Source organism: Phalacrocorax aristotelis, chromosome 8, assembly GCF_949628215.1.
Source record: "Phalacrocorax aristotelis chromosome 8, bGulAri2.1, whole genome shotgun sequence".
Classification (NCBI taxonomy): domain Eukaryota; kingdom Metazoa; phylum Chordata; class Aves; order Suliformes; family Phalacrocoracidae; genus Phalacrocorax; species Phalacrocorax aristotelis.
Genome location: NC_134283.1, coordinates 14,658,840 through 14,676,483, shown reverse-complemented (window position 1 = coordinate 14,676,483; position 17,644 = coordinate 14,658,840). Strand labels below are relative to the sequence as shown.

The following is a 17,644-nucleotide window of genomic DNA, read 5'->3' as shown; positions in this document are numbered from 1 at the left end:
GGAAACCTGTCTATAATGGGAAAAAATATTTTTTTTATTATCTCCATGTTGTTTTTCATATGTGATGCCTTTATTTTCTGTCCCTCTATGTAGAAATTATAAATAAGAGCCTTTTCCTGTCTTTTTGTGTATAGTTAGGAGAATAATTGTGCTATTGAGGTTCTTCCTAATGGTTCCGAAGGGAGTTCCGCCAAGTTTTAAGATTGGTTATATTTTATATTTTCATATTTTTATTGACCCTTTGTGGAAGAAGTAGACATATGCTAATGAAATCTGCTGAGGCAAACTTACGAAGCATTCTCTACTCAGGGAAAAATCAGAATATAATATGGAAAGAATTAGAAAACTTTAAAAGTTAGGATGAAATTTAATAGCACAAAGTATAAGGTCATACAAGGTCATTTAGAGATTCATATCAACATTTCTACCACAAATTACAGATCTATCATAGGAAGTGACCGGAGAAAGAAGAAGATCTATATTTGTGGTGGGTGATCAAACTGTAACTGTGCAATGTGTCTGCTAAATAGGTCAGCAGGATACTAGGACGCACGAGTTTTTCAGGAGATACGAGAAATATTAATTTTATTATGCAAAGCCACTGCATGCCCATGGAAGTAGAAGGTACCTCCTATGTCACTGAATATGCAAATATTTCTCTCAATTTGCCAAACTCAACTTTCAAAACAGTTCGATGAGTGGGTCTGTGTGGGTAATCTCGGGGTCAGATGATAATCTTCGTTGTCACAAGTTTCTGTGGAATGCTTGTTCAGTTAAATAGACAACTAATCTGAAATGAACAGTGGAATTGGGAGCAAATTGATTTCAATTATTGACACACATACCCTTATAAATTTAGTAAAGGATGTTAACATGAATAAAAATGTAGATTATGACTGAAAGCTCATTCAAAGGAAATGGAAAATTGCAGAAGTGTTTTTGCTTTTTTCCAGCTAGGGATATAAATTTGCTTAATGATGTTGTTGTGGGGTTAGCTGTGAAGGGAGGTGAAAAAGGGTGAAGTTTGCAGTATTTATGTAGATGGATGCATACAATTTTGCCCCATGTTATTGGATCCTGCGTTATTGTCAGTGGTAAATATGTGTCTTACTGAGATATGGATTATTAGCATTAAATACTGATGCTACTAGCTAGAACAAGGAGGCCTGGTACTGGCTTTCCATTCATGTTAGTTCTCTTGTCTTTGAATACTGTGACAGTCTCTTTCATTTTTCTTTCTTTTGAAATAGGTTTAGTTATCGCAGTTATGCTGAACAGTGACAAATTGTGTCATGGCATTGTGATGAAGACACATCCTTTCTGAGGAGAGAAGAAATCTGAAATTTACACATGTGTACCGAATTCTGAAGAGACAAAAAGGTAATACATTATAAAAGGGTCTAGTTTCCAAAGTATCCTTTACTGAAGCATGTCTCCAATTGTATATTATAGCCTTTCTGTGCAAAAAGTTGCTGGCTTTCTTAAAAGAAGACTGATGCTTGGAAGCTGCCTTGCTATGTAAAATGGATAATACAATATAAGAGAAATGTTAGTAACTGATCATAAGCCCATTCTTCATGAGTTTTATGTAGGGTAAGGAGAGGAGTTGCTACTGTTGCAAGGGTCTCTCAGAAAGTAGATGGTACAAGCTGTGTCATGTTTCCAAAGACGTTATGGTTGTCCATATTACTACCTGTCCTAAAAATTAAGAGTATAAAGAGATAGCAAAGGAGCAGGCAAAATGTTGGCAGGCGGCCTACAGTCCAGAATGAAAGCAGTGTAGGGTTAAAGCTCTCAGTTCCACTGATCCCAAATGGATAGGTCCCTTTGCCGTCATTATCTTATGTGGGGCACCTTCTTGCCCCCCATATAACATCTTAAAAAAATAGCACTACCTTCTTTAGTATCAAGAACAGCATGAAAAGAGCAGAATGAATATAGTGTAGCAGGACTAGCAAAAGTTTATTCCTTATCTAAATTTAAAATAAATAATATTTTGGAGCAAAATAGTTGTCTTGTATTCTGCCTAGACTCACTTTAGCCAATGTTTGGCTGGACAGAGCAAGTATGTGCAAGGATGTTGGTTGCAGGAAAAACTGGGGATACTGAAATGCTGCTTTATATTTTCAGACTTTCACTCTGGGGACACTGTAAACAGAGAAGCTTTTAAAAGTGTGAACAGGGCAATGCTGTTTGGTTCTTTATCAGCAACATAAGCCTCACTGAAATGTTTTTTTTGGGTTTGTCTTTGCAGGAAAATTGGCCACAGTGCCATACTGGAATACCTCCCCAAAGTAAGCTACAGATCCTAGTGGTCACATTAGTGCCATCTTTGTCAACCGCACAGTGGACAGCTCTGACACTCAGCCAGTTGGTCCAAATTGACTTCTGTCCACAAGATCAGGTCCATGGGATAGAAACTCTTCGATAAAAGAGGATTTCAGTTCAGTTGACAGTGTAGACTCATTTGGTAATAAAAGTCACTTCAGTCTGGAGTAATGAATGAATTAGTTATTAAAAAACCAAGGCTGCTGGCACAAAGTTAACATGTGCTACTTAGGAGGTGAGCCATTTTTTGCAATGTTTTTTTTTTGGTTGCTTCCTTTGTGTGGACTTTTGGAAAACTTCTCATTTACTGACTTCTTGTTTTCCTTAATCTCCTTTTATCAGCCAGACTGACATACTTCTCCCTAACATCTTCAGAAGAATGGCCTGCGTGTCATTCCCAGAGAAGCAGGACTCTTCAGCTGACTTTCCTCTTCTGGTCTGCAGTCTCACTCTCTGCTTTTGATTCTTGGAAAGAGTGGTTCCAGGAGAACGCATTTCACATGCTCTTAGCTTTGCTTTTTCTTAACACAGATCAATGATGCTATTGTAGCTTATGGTTTCCTCTTTCTGTGTTACTCTCATCTAGGTTTCTTATCATATCCCCTTTCTTTTCTAGGACTGCCTGTAGCAGTGAGTAGGTCACAGAAGTATTAGTAGAGGCCTAAGCCCGTGGGTTTCCCAGGGTGGTTCATATTCAGATTTGGTTCATACAACAATGAAGGTCCATGAGTGTCATTTTCTAAGGAAGGGACTTGTTATTAGACAAACAGAAGTTAAAACAGGCAAGAAAAGGTAGTCTGAAGATATGCCAAGAAACTGGAATAAGACCATGGAGTCTGTAGAACATACTTGGCCAGATTTCTTAGAAAAATAAGAAAATGTGATTTGTCCAGTTGAAAACTGTCTATGGGATCAAACTGACTAAAATGGAAAGCAAAGGAAAATAAAGCAATGTAGTGCACAGCGGTATGTCCTGGCAAGCACTTGAAGGGCAGGAAAAGAACGTGACAGAAGAGAGAGGAAATTAATTCTGATTACATTGTTAGAATGTGGTCACCCTGATTCCAAAACAGTCTTGTCCTTGGTTCAAACAAACAAACCCCCACTACGTTAGTTTTAAATATATAATAAATCAGGAAATAATAGTAGCAGATGAAGACTGACAAATCATAGGATTCCAGGGATATGATGTGAAGCAGATCTTGGGGAAATGCAATTGATGGGAAAGCGTTGGTGCTGAGCAGCATATCCCAGGATTACAAGTGACTGCGTTTCTGTGTTTGATGCTGTACTTCAAAGTGAAGGATGATCTTTATTGAGAAGAGTTTCAGCATGGTTTGTGCACTCTTTTCTTGGGCATCTGACACACCGCAGAGTTTGCTGATGTTAGTGTATCTGGTTTTGAACATTAGTTACGCAAAGTTAGAATTAATCTGTTGGGAGAGTTCAATTCCCAATTGTTATTTGTTATAGTAATTCTAATTTCTTTATTTATTTATAGAAATTGATGAACTCTTATCTGTGTACTGACTTTATTCTCTGGTAGAAGGGTCAGTGGCAGTGTGATAGTTACAGTATTATGTCCAAATTTACTTTCCCAAATACAGGATAAAGAGACAAAAGTAATGTCATCAGAGTTAAAAACTAGTCTTATGCTTTATGTAAAATGTAGTGGATCACTGAATCACATTTTCAAGGCAGTTCTGGACTGGCTTTTTTACAATACACTGCTTTTTAGCAGAAGAGGCTATAAATTTATGGATGTTTATGAGCTCTCCCCTATGAGCCATGTAATAAGTATGTAGGATTGAGAAGCAGTGGGTTTCTCCAGGGTTTTTGTATGTCCATTTTTCGTATTCAATTAAAATGCAGGAAATAACAAAGGGTGTATTTACTTGCATGTACTGAAATTTGTAGATGATACAATTTATTCTGCTGGGTTTAGGATCTTGTACTTCTATGGATATATTTTTTTAACTTTGAGGGGATGGACAGCTGGATTTGGATTAACTAGAATTTAATATTTGGAAGAGCTGGCTGTGGTCTTTGTGTTCCTGTACATCTTTGTGTAACCTTGGAGATTGTTCTTCTTCTTTCTCTTGTTTTCTTTTTTCCCTCTTCTGTTTTGTTTTTTTAAAGGGTTTGGTTTTGGTTTTTTTTTTTTTTTTGCTGTGAAGTAAAAATAAAGGGCCTCAATAGCTCTGAGGACCTGGACCTCCATCTGCCTGTACTTTGATTTCCTAGGAGAACTTCTGCTGGAAGAGTATGATCTGGTATAAATTAATTCGCTCAAGAGCACTTGAGTCTTTAAGATGCTTCTTGTTTTGTTTTTTTGTTTTTCTTTTTTTTACTTTAGGTTAATGCTGATTAATAATTGATCTCTACCTACCATGACTTCCCTTTCCAGGAGAAAAAAATTTTGTGACATATTACTTTTTTGAAAAGCTTAAATTAATGAACACAGTAAATGTAGGCATACTGGTAAGCAGCATTCTGACCTAAAAAAAGCAATTCAAAATAAATCACCCACCTCCAAGAAAGATAAAAATAATATTCAGTAAGAGTTGTTTCCGCAGCTTGAAAGCGAGAATAAATTTCTTAAAGCAAAATGAATGTTATATGCCGTTGTTCTAGTGGAAGCAAAAAAGAGCCTAAAATTCTTAATGCACTGGAAAAAAACAAGAGCAAAGGCTGAAATAGCATAATCCTTTCCTCTCCAAAATTTGGAAACGGGAAGGAAATAGTAGGGAAATAGACCTTTAAATATTGAAATGCATTATCTTAAAGGAATTGCTCTGAAACAGCACATCAGCAATATTAATGCTGTCAGGAGGGTGTGTCTGTGGGAGCAGAGAATGAAAATTATCTGAATAAATCGTGGAGATCACTTTTCCATATAAAGTGCCCATCAGATTTACGCAGAAGTACATGAACAGTCATGGGGTTGTCCTCATGTCCTCCAGGACAGTGACCTACCTTGATTCTCACGAATGTCTGAGCTGAAATCCATACTCCCTTCATGTTGTAAGCACTGTGTGACCATGCTGCATGATTTTAGGGCCTAGCCCAGCTCTCAGTGAAGTTTACTTTTCACATTAATAGTGGGTGAATTGGGCCAGCCATAGTTTCTTACGATCCCTGTCAAAAAAAGTATCCATTTCAGTTACTAGTGATGTCCTTTCAGTTTGTAAAATGATTTGGCGCTGCAGTGCAGCCTATAAATACCAGATCGGATTGCCGTGGCAATGGGAGAATAATTTTTTTTTTTTTTTTGGAAATGCCTAAAAGAATGGGGTGAGCCTCAGAGCCACAGCTAGCTTAGAAATGAAGTGGCACCTGAGCTGGTCAGCGAGAAAGGGACAGACTGCTTATTAGAAATGCTAGAGGATGGAGTTCAAGGAATTAGGTCAAGGCTGGAATACTGGTGCTGTTGAGCTCATTGGAGGCAGAATTTCACTTGAGATTTCCCTGAATAAGGGAAATTCTTTGAATGGATGACATGTGACCATCCTCTTGCCATCTCTCCCTCATTCGTCTTCCTCCTCTTTACATTTCAATATTATAAATTGTTGGATAATTTACATTTCTTTTTGAAGCATGAGAAAACTTGGCAGAGAGTACAAAGTTGAAAGTAACTCATTCTGTAACAGTTTCAGATCCATGCTGATTGTTAATTTTGTGTAAAGGTGATTTTCTTATCAAATGGCTTCTTAGAAGGCTGTCTCTCCATGTGACTAATAGGACTTCATGGACATGGCAAGCCTCCCAGGAACCGTGAGGGAAAAGAGCAGCATTGCTGCAAGTTGTAGAATCATCCAGAGGAATCCAATGACTCTACAACTACTTGTGTAGGAACTTCATTGCTTTGTTTGTCTGATTAAAGATCACCTGTGAAAATGTCACAGAATCTGAGGTATTTACTTGATCTAACAGGCCCTATCCCTTGCAAAGGAAATCTGACAGGTAACGGAGAACAATATATGTCTTAAAGGTCCGGTTCCAAGTAGATTTAGCATGTCTCTTTTGCTAGAGAATTATAGATTGGAGTTTAGTCAAAGACCACTGTCAGTTACATTTTCTCAATATTAATATTGAAGATTTTAAGTGGTTCACAAAATGCTTTTTACATTTTAAAATTGCTTCATGAGTATGGATCAATCAGCAAAATATAGCAGTAATGAGTTCCTTTTAATAGCAAAGAGCTCACTAATTACTGTGCTGATTATATAAACCAAGATTTTAGCCAACAAAACAGCTCCTGCAGGCACTGTCCTTCCACCTGCTGGGGGGCAGGCAATTTTAATTAAAAAATAAGAGGAAATAATTTTTCTTTTTAGTCTGCTTCAAATCCTAGGGAAAAAAAAGTGTGCTCACTCACTTTCATATATGACATAATCTGAAATTAGGTGATGCTTCCACAGGTCTTTGTTTTCAAAGACCACCACCAAAATTTAAAAAACATCACAAACACTGTCTTTTTTCTCTTCAAAAGGAGAGTCCTGTAGGTGTGAGATTTAATCTGGGACCAGTCAGTGAACAGGTGTTTGCCATTGATTTCATTTTGACCAAGATGTATTTTCTGATTTATTTCACTACACCAGGCCCTGTTTGGCAGCAGGGTGATGAATGCTGTGCATTGATACCCAGCAGGAATTCTCTAGCTGTCCACAGGCATAGTATCAGTGGACTGAAAAGCTGTCATCAGCTGAGTTTGTCAGCAGAAGATCCCCACCCTCTCACATGAGTTCTCCTGTAGGCAGCATTATCTATGCTAAAATGAAACTTAAAATGGATGTTTGAAAGATGCCCTGGGTTCTTACCTATTGCAAAGCCAGGGGATGGCCTGTTGGATATGGTATTAGGCTGAAGAGTAAGAAACCCGTGGGTTTGCAGGGAGCTTGGGCAGATTGCTTTGCCTCTGTGCCTCATCTGAAGTGTGCCTTGTTAATACATGAAAAATCATGAGGTGCTTAGAGGCTGGAGATAAATAAGGTAATTAGGTAGACTTTAGGTGGAAAGGAGCAAGGGAAGCAAGCTTTTCTTAATTTTGTTCTGTAGTCTCTCTCTTTCCTTATTTTTCAAAGGAAAAATGAATTCTGGGAGATATATAAACCCCCTTCCTTTGGAGGAAGAGAGAGGGAACAGTGGAGTATCCCTTGAGACTACTGCTTGATCTAGACCTACTGAGTGCACGCTGTTTATGGCACTAATGCAACCTTATTAATTCTAAAAGTAATTAATTCTTGTTGGATTTATGGCTTTCACACAGATTAGATTGTTGGTGCTATAGAAATAGCAGTTGTCAAAAAGCTCATTTTCTCAATTTATCTGACTAAGGAACTTCTAATGCAGTTTGACCATTATTCTGAATCAAGATGCTTTTTTTTTGTACTTGTGAGTCAACTGGGAAAGGTTCATAACAGTAGTTCAGAACCTATAAGCAAGGATGTTGGAGGTGATGCTGAACACTTAACAGTAAGGACTGATGCAAATCCTAATTTTATCTAAAATAATCACAGATGGCAATGTTACTAAATATTCAGTGTCTCATTTTAAATGTGTATGTGTGCTCAGCCTTGCTTCTTCTGCATAACTCTATTTATCAGAAATTCAAATCCTTACTCAGGTTTCAAGCAGACACCAGGATGTGTACAAACTTCTTGCTCCTAAAAATACCACATTGACAGCAGAATGTATGTGTGAAACAACACAGACTGCTTTTTCCACCATTGATTTTGTTTTGTTCTGTGTGCAAAGAAAGAAATTAACTTTTCAGCCCTAGTAAATTAGTATTTTTTGTAAGTGGTACGATTCTTTAAAATGTAAATGAGAATCCTCTGCCTTCATTTTCTCTGTGGGAAAATATACATTTTCTCTTGGAATCCTGTAATTCAAAAAAATCTTAATTTTTAAATAAAAAATTGAAAATATGGGTATTTCATTTTAGTGGGATAAAACTTTATTTGAATATCAGGCATGGAATATTAATGGTTTTGCACAGAAAAGAATTTAAGAATTGTATTATTGTACATTTTATTCAAGTTATTCTGCCTGCAGGTACTAATTTAATTCATTTTCATTGATTTAAGGAATGCATTTGAGCTGAAATATTATGCTTAAAGGCATCAACAAGTGATATAATAGGACTGTACCTGAGTTCAGAATGAAAGGATAAAAGGAAAAGAAACTGTTATTCCTAAGGAGAATTAAAAAGGAGGGGAAAGCCCTTTTTAATACTGGCTCATTTTCTTAATTTTTAGCACAAAGTGATAAAGGGAAATAAATTCATGTTCCAAGCCTCAGACATAGTGTAAGGTCATTTATGAAGATGTTATCTTCATGGGAGAAGAATAGTTTGTCAGAAGTTGTTAATGTTGAAAGTATGGAAAGTGGATTAAAATATCATAAGTCAAAAACAGATTGTCAAGATGACAGAATAAACCTGTATACCTATTTTCCAATTTTCATCTCAACATGAAAACACAGCATGATACTAAGTTTCAGTAAAAAGAAACAGAATATATCGGTCAGCAGCTTGCTGGGAGGGGAATCATATTTTTATAAAGTAGATATTGGGTTTGATAAAACAAATACATTCCTAAATTAGTGGTTGTGTTCTCTGTTGCAAGGAGTGTTCTTGGACAATGTCCAATTTTTGCTCGGCCTGTATAAAAAGTTTTGGAAAACCCCTTTCCCAAATACATGTCTCTATGTGGATTTCTGGTCATTGAGGATTTCAGGGAAGTTTTGAGAAAGGCCATTATTCCATTTAGGTTGGATAAATAGTTTGTTGAAATACAAGGGCCAGCACGCAGCATATGAAAGGGAGGTGGCTATATAAACAAACTGTCCCAATTTACAGTATAACTTGAAGAGCAGTGTATGAAGGAGATAATAGGTTCAGTCACATGTATCTATATGGATACAGCAAAAGGGATGAGATACCAAGAGGATTAACGAGAGCATGATTTGAAGACGAGATGTGAATAAGGGCCATATTTGGTGTGCAGAACGATTGCTACTGATGCACATGTCTAGATGTACTGGCAAGGCTGATGGTGAGGGAGAATATGTGTAGATGTCTGTCTTGATTTTGAGACAGAACACCTTGCTTGAGACACTGAAGAAGAAGAAGGTAGAATTCCATAACAGCATTGTCAGAAGTGCTAGTAGGAACAGAACAGCATTTTTACTGGAGTATATTTGCCTGGTTGACATGGGGCAGGCAGAGGACATTGTCTACGTGGACTTCTCCAAGGCCTTTGATACGGTCCCCCACAGTCTCCTCCTGGAGAAATTAATGCGTTATAGCCTAGACAAGTGGTCTGTGCAGTGGCCGGGCAACTGGCTGATGGCCACACCCAAAGGGTGGTGGTAAATAGCTCTTTTTCCAAGTGGCAACCTGTCACGAGTCCCCCAGGGATCGATATTGGGCCCAATGTTATTCAATATCTTTAAAAGTGATCTGGATAAGGGCATCAAGTGTAGCCTGATGAATTTTGCAGATGACACCAAGTTGAGTGGGGAAGTAGACACTCCAGAAGGGAGAGCTGCTCTGCAGGGAGATCTGGATAGGCTGGAAGAGTGGGCCAGCAAGAACCTTATGAAGTTCAACAAGGACAAGTGTAAGATCATGAACCTGGGAAAACATAATCCGGAGTGCAGTACAGACTGGGATCCACCTGGCTGGAGAGCAGCTCTGTGGAAAGGAACCTGGGGGTCCTGGTGGACAGAAAGCTCAACATGAGCGAACAGTGTGCTGCTGCAGCCAAGCAGGCCAACAGGATGCTGGGTTGCATCAAAAAGGGCATCGCCAGCAGAGAGAAAGAAGTCATCATCCCGCTTGACTCAGTGCTTTTCAGGCCACACCTGGAGTACTGTGTACAGTTCTGGTCCCCGCTGTACAACAAAAGATGTGGACAGGCTGGAAGGGGTCCAGAGAAGGGCCACCAAGATGATCAAAGGACTGGGAAGCCTGCCAAATGAGGATAGGCTGGGAGAACTGGGTTTGTTCAGCCTTGAGAAAAGGAGGCTTAGGCTTAGAGGGGATCTCATCACCATGTAGCAGTACTTAAGGGGTAGTTACAAAGAAGATGGAGACTCCTTTTTTACGTGGAGTCACATGGAGAGGACAAGGGGGAATGGACACAAGTTACTCTTGGGGAGATTCCGATTGGACATGAGAGGAAAATTTTTCACAGTGAGGACAGTCACCCATTGGAATAATCTCCCAGGCAAGTGGTTGACTCCACTGCATTGGATGCTTTCAAGAGTCGTCTGGACAGGATGCTGGGCCATCTTGTCTAGACTGTGCTCTTCCTAGAAAGGTTGGACTAGATGATCCCTGAGGTCTCTTCCAACCTGTGATTCTGTGATATTTGTCAGTGGTTTTGTACAAAAGGGGGTATTGAACCTTCACCTCAGGATGATATTTTAATTATCCCTCTAATGAAGGGCAGTTTGACTCTCCATTTCAGATTTATTAAAAAACATAGCATGATTTTTCTACTGGTGCTTTTTTTGTTTCTTGCACTGACTGCAGGTGTTCTACCATTTGACTTGTGCATCTTTTCACCATCCTGTTAGATGAGAATTATGTTCTTTTTCTCAACAAAAGGGAGAGCATCTTAGACATCAGTTTGGTTTACCAAGTATTGCCATGAGTTGTATGAGCCTGCTGATGCTAATTTTGGAAATTGTCTGCTGAAAAGCATGAGGTTTTGAGGCATAAAAAGTGTTTTCACTGGAAAATATATATTTTTGCATTTGTAGCGTGACAGCTTCATTATTATGGACATATTAGGACAATTTCTCATATTTTCTAAGTAGCTATGCATTTTCTGTTTGGCTTTGGGAATTTACTCCCCAGGAAATCCATCCAAAACCATGGCACAGTACTTCAGTTATGCAAGAATATAAATCCATTCAAGAAGCTGTCTTGGCTTGAAGCACAGCTTGCTTTTCACCTACCTGCTGCAGTTCCATTTGATTTGCATTCTTTGACTTCCATCCCTCCTCATAAGCTGTTTTCATATTTCATTGAGGAAAGAAATGGGAAATGTAAAATTTGAGAGAAAAGAATATTAATGGATGTATATGACAGTGGAAATGCATTTGAATTATTGTTTTTTATCTTTTGTCACTAGTGGTGCTTAATACCAAATTCTCCAGAGCCATATGATTAATACTGTTTTCATTCCTGTGAGAGAGGTATTTTCCTCTACAGAGTTTTCCTTCTTTTTATTTGCATAATTGTCTGCTGTGAATGTAACCGTAACAGAAAAACCTGTTGAAGTCATCATCTGTCCATTTGTGCTTGGCCCCTACTGCATATATTCAGCATCATTAGGATTTTTTTTTTAAATTTGCAGCAGTCTTTTGAAATAGCTTTTTTCTGATGAAATACAGTGTGATAAAATAACAACTCCAGGTGCCCTGCTTTGTTCTTTTGTTCTGGTGTTTTTTTTGGGGGTGGCTGGGGGTTTTTCTCTTGTGTGTTTGTTGGTTTTTTTTTCCCCAGTTAATTTCTTTTACTCACTACACTTTATTACTTGGCTTAGATATTCTTGGGTGCAGGGAGTTGACTACCCAGAGATGTGTTTTGTTAACATCTACTCTAAATTCTGTTAAGTGGTCTGTGTCAGAAAGTCCACAATTTCAAAATATTTATTTAAAAGGGTCTATTTTACACTTCTTTTTCTCTATGGCGAATCTGTGCAAGGCTCCTCAGCAATCTCCTGAACTAACTGATTCCCTCCTTCCTTTGGGAAAGGGGTTGGTTTATCCTTGAGAGAGAAGAGGGCACTGCTGACAAAATTTATTGCTCTCAGGTATCTGGCTCTGGAATCCTCTCCCCTGTTCCTTTGATCAAAGAGCATCTGAAAAGGATGTTTTGGATAATGTAAAGAAACCTAGATTCTTACTGGGTTTTTTTGTGGTATGCTTTGGTGCATCGTGCCGCTGTGTATGGAGAAAAGGAAATGTAATTTGGATTTTATGAGTTGTGAGTTTTGGTTGTATTTTAAACGGCTGTGGGGGTATAAAACACTTGGGCTAAAAGTGTATTTATTGATCTCCAACAAAATAATAAAATGTGATCATTTTCTATCTACCCTAAGAACTATGTGCTGAATGGATCATTCTTCTTTTGTGAGTTCAGGAATTACTTTAAGGAAAATGAACTAATGAACTTTTTTTTTTTTTTTTTTTTTTTTGTTAACAGAATATTGGGAAGGAATTAAGCACCATAGTTCCACCAGCTTGAAAATCATGGAGATATATTTATTCAGATGAGGTTTCCTCATGTGCTCACTGATATTGATGGGACCTTTGTAGTCTGCACTATGATCAGCTCTATGTCAATTTTAATGATACCATCTGGCACTAAGCTGCTATGCTAATGGAGCCTGTAGTAGTTCCTTAGGTACACTGAGAGACTTCAGTGAATCAGACTAGCTGTTTTACTTCTGTATTTCACTTTCAGAACATTTTCTCTGCATTTCCCTCAAGGAACATCCTTAGCTGAATGGCGGAAACTTTGTATAGCTCATGAAGAAGCCCATGTTTTTGTTATGCTTTATAATAACTTGCTGTTTATTTCTTTCTGATATCACAAATGTTTGCAGAGACGCACTTTGACAGATAATAACTGATTTAAATAGTCAACATCAAATACAAAAGCTTTATGAATACTAAGCAAAACATCTTGGCAAAAGGTGAGCAGACTTTGCAAGGGTGAGATAGTCTGCATGTTTCAATGTTTCTTAGTGGAATCACATCTTTACTTTCAATTTCCTCTTTAATGTAACATACATTCTATAAATATTGTTGCTACTGACAGGAATATCAATTCATGTTATTCATAAAGAGGCTTTCAGTATTTGAGCAATGAATAGCAAACAGGAGGAACAATTGCTTGCATTTTTATTTCTTAACATACATCCCTCTGCTAAAAAAAGGAAGCAGAGTAAATTTACGCTTCTCAACACATACTGCTTTTGGGAAATGGGCTGATTTTTAGCAGAAAACCATATGCAAGTGAAGGGAGGTAAATTTGTTGAAGTATATTTCCTTTATGTATTAGAAATTGTTTGGCAGACAAAAGTGATTGGAGGACTGAGATATTTTCACAAGAGTTACGAAATTAGTGGTTGTGAAGGGATCATTTGAACAGACACTGTATTGAATAGTTTTGGTCAGAGTAACTGGTGTAGGAGGTGTGGATGTGGATGTTCCTGTGGACAAAAATCTAGTTATGTTTAGTCACCATAAGTAAAGCAATACTAAGTATGATTGTATGGCAGTATCCAGTAAATGTACTTTGCATTCATTCTTAGTCCTTACCCTGCATTTATACATATGCTTCACTTCACTGAATTCAACTGGGCCATGTGCATACTTCAAATCAAGTAGGTGCACGAGTGTTTGCTGAATTGGAGTTTCACTCAATGTAGTCACCAATGTAAGTAATTAGCAATTTCAGTAAAACTTGGGGGCTACAGTGGAGTGGTATTGACACTATTAAAGAGCTGCAAATCCAAAAATAAGGGTTTGGGATGTGGGTAGAAAGTAGCAGGATGACATCATCTTGGAGTATGTTTAGTCAGTGCGGGAGAAGCCCTATGGAAAGAAGATGGAGAGTATAAATGTGTATCTCCTATTTCCAAATGCAGTGTCAGCCTGCCCTGCTGCTCTGTTTGCCAAGGTCCAGTCAGAGCTGCATCTCTCAGAAATGGAAAACACTTTCCTAAAAGGCTGATGTATAAATGCTAAGGAAAAGCTATTAAAGTCTTTAGAGTGTGGAGTAAGCTTATGATCTCAGAGCTGGAATGGAAGAGTTACTGAATACTTCCTGCTTTCTAATCATTAGGAATTGCAGGTGCTTGTCACGTCTGAGGATTTAAGTTAAAATCAGGGAAAAAAAATGAGTCATTCTGACAGTGCAACTTGGCAAACTGGCAAGAGTTACAGCTGCATTAAACAGCTTAGTGTGGTGTTCTGCTTTTTTCAGGTGGAGAAATTGCTTTGCCATGGAAAGCAGAGACCAGCAAACTAGAAATCTTTACAAGTCGTGTATACACCAAGAGACACTGGGAGGGGAGCAATGGGCCATGAAGAAGGCCCTGCTCCTGCCTTGGTAGCTCCGGAATATGGGAAAAAACATATTTTGTTTCTGGTCTTTTCTTCTTCTTCTTTTTTTTTTTTGTTAAAGTTCTGTTTCTTTTCCAATGCCCAGAAATGCCTTCCCTGAAAGGGATAAAATTTGCATTCATTTCTGCATTTACTAGTCTGCGTGCACACATATGCATGTAATTTTTGTGCACAAAGTGGAAGGAGAAAGTGGTGTTCAACTTTACAGTTCAGTTTAAATCTGGTACATGTTATTTGAAGAATAATAGCTAGTGGTATTGACAATGCATAAACACTCTGTGGTATGACTGCAACAGTGACACTGTAAGTCTGCTGTTCCCTATTGTTGCTTTAAAAGACTGGTAGTAGAGATGGAGTGGGAGCGGGTCCCTCCTCTATGAAATGCTCTCTACCAGCCTATATTACTTTTGTAATATGTGTGCAAATCCCTGATGATTATTTTACTCCTCTGTCCTTTTTAAATAACAAAAAATATTCAACGCTGCATTTTGCTATTTACAACAGCTGTCAAAATAGATTTCCTACTTGTTTGGAGTGTGTGTCAGGAAAAATTTATCAGTTTCCTTAATGATACTTGGGTTTACTTTGCTTATCACAGTGGTAGTCCAAGTATGATTAGATCTTCTCATAAATGCCAATAAAAATGGTATTCCAGCACTTCCACTACAATATGCTTTTCACTGTGTCTTTGTGAAAAGCACACTGAATGATGAACAACATGCAGAAGGGAAAACAAGTATCTGCTTCCTGGAAACAAACATCCCTGAAATGTAAGTATTCTTTTAAGATGAGATGTTACAGATTGGAGGGGACAAACAATATTAACTGAGTGATTTCCTTTTTATTTTCTATTCAACGCTGTTGTAAAAATAACTTTTTCCAGTATTATGGATACATATGGATGGAAGGGCTTTTTCAAAATAAGTATGTAAGAGTTCTGCTTAGTGATATTCAATGAAGCCACAGGGCACTTTGAGAGCTGTAGTCAGGAGGACATACAGTTCATAATTTTTACTGGGGGTTTGTGTCATTGACAAGAAAAGTTGTTCTCCCTCTCTTATTTTTGTGTGAGTGTATGTGGTTGCTGGTCATGGGCAGTTTTAAGTCCTTCTAAATAGGCATTTACTTTAATTCATTAAGAGACTTTTGTGTTCTAACATATCCATTACAATGACAAACTGACACTGTAAAATTAAAAAGCCTGCAATTACTTACTTGGTTTGTATTTTAATCAAAGCTATTGTAATATGACTCTAGGGAACCATAAATGGCAAAACACAGGGTTTGGGATTTATGTGGGACCTCTCTATACAGAATGTCTAAGTGGAAGGAGCTAGGGAAGAATAAAAATGCTGGATTTCTTCTCTGTTTACAGGAAGGATAGTTTCAAGTGTAGTTTGAGCAGAGGCTAAAACAAGTCTCTGGACAGGTCAGGACCAGAAATGTCCAAACAAATATGTCTTCCCTGTTTTGGCTTTTGGACATTGAAACCATCCAATGAAACCATTATTTTTATGAATCATCATTCCATGAAAGACCTTAAGGAAGTAAAGCAATGTAGAAAACATTTCTGCAGTCATTGTGGTTGTTTGGCAGGTAGTAATTGAATCATTTACTTCTCTTACAAACTAAAGTGGACACGTATATGGGTGCATGTCTGTGTGTAAGCAGGAAGGGAGACAAGTGTACTGCTCCTGATTTGTGGTTTGTGATTTCAAGAGGAATTTTCTCATTTCATGTAAAGCAAATTTAATTCATTGCCTGTATCTCTCAGGCTGCAGAGCTCTGACATCAAAAGGTGAGCAGCAGTGGGTATAGCAAGAGAGTGAAGCTTGTTCATACCATCCTGCTAGAAGGTGCACTCTTAGTAGAATTGCACCTCCTGTACTTGCTCAAAATGTGCATTCTGGGTGCCATTCCCTGTGAAGTAGCAGGGACAGCCCACATGTCACAAAGCAATTCTCTGAGAATTTTTATAGGAAGTTTTATGCTGTTCTGTATTGCCTACAAAATTTATACAAGACTCGATAATGTCAAATGAAGTTAAATGAACAAAACTGCTCTGAAGCTGGTATGGCAGCTGTGCCTTAGAACTTATTTTTTGTCTCCAGGGTTCACATGGAAACTACTGTGGATTTAATGAGTATTTGTCACTTGCGTGGCAAAGTTATGAACGAACATTCTGATTTTGGACCCAAATCTGTCCATACAAAAGGTGGAATAGAAAATTCTGTAATGAAGCCAGCATTTTGGAGTGGCGCTTCCTTCATGGAGTTCCCCTGGGGATCTGATTGAAATGCTCCCAGGTCACCTGCAAGCACAATAACTAATCAGGCTTTCTTTGTAGCTTTATGAGCAGATGGGATTGGTATCTCCTGCTCAAAGAGTTTACAAAACCCCCGTGGTACAGTTAAGTCTAAGAGTTTCACTTTAGAATTTAACAGATGCAACACTCAACAGTTAACCGTTTCTCTTATTCTTCTCAGCTTGTCATCTGATGCGTCAACCACCTTGTCAGTATTTGAAGTATCATGAGAGAAATAGGCTTCCTATATCTCTGAGCAGTTGCAGGTACAAAGCTGGCCAGAGCCTGAGTACAAACTGGGAATTGTAGCAAGCATTTCATGGACAATTATAGCCTTTTCTCATTCAGGCAAATCAGAGTTATATTTTCCTCATGTTCAGAGCATTTTCTGTGTGTCAGCACAAAGCTCTTCTCAGTTGTGTGACTGAGGGAGGAGCAAGTGACTATCATGGAGAAAAGGAGCCCAGCTCATAATTCAGGTACTTAAAAATGCTAAATGCATGACACTGATACTCAGAGTGACAATTCACCCGAAAGCAAGAATCAAAAATTTTTCTAATTGCACTCTGAGCCAGATCCCCTAACTCCTTGCAGGAAGCAGGATGGCCTCTCTAGCTACCATGGCCCCAGTAGAGAGGCTTTCCCCTTCCTGGGCAGGCAGTGGGCTGCAGAGATTTCACCCATTTGCCATCCTTATTCAAACCCCTCATTCGCACTAGATGGCACTGTAATAACACTTGTCACATCACCCAATTTATTTACAAAAAATCCCCCACCTGAACCAGTGGAGTTATCTTGAAGTGCAGTAAAGTTAGTGTTTTCATTCATTTGCTCATTTTGAATATTAGTGTTTTACTGACA

At 38.3% G+C, this 17,644-nt stretch overlaps 1 long non-coding RNA gene across 1 annotated transcript; it reads left to right on the top strand.

Moving 5' to 3' along the window:
• Positions 1 to 403: 403 nt before the first annotated feature.
• LOC142061019 (uncharacterized) lies at positions 404 to 15,685 on the top strand. The gene is made up of 3 exons (XR_012662018.1): positions 404 to 1,380; positions 2,255 to 2,563; positions 2,671 to 15,685. It is a non-coding gene; the product is annotated as an uncharacterized LOC142061019 (long non-coding RNA).
• The last annotated feature ends 1,959 nt before the right edge of the window (positions 15,686 to 17,644 follow it).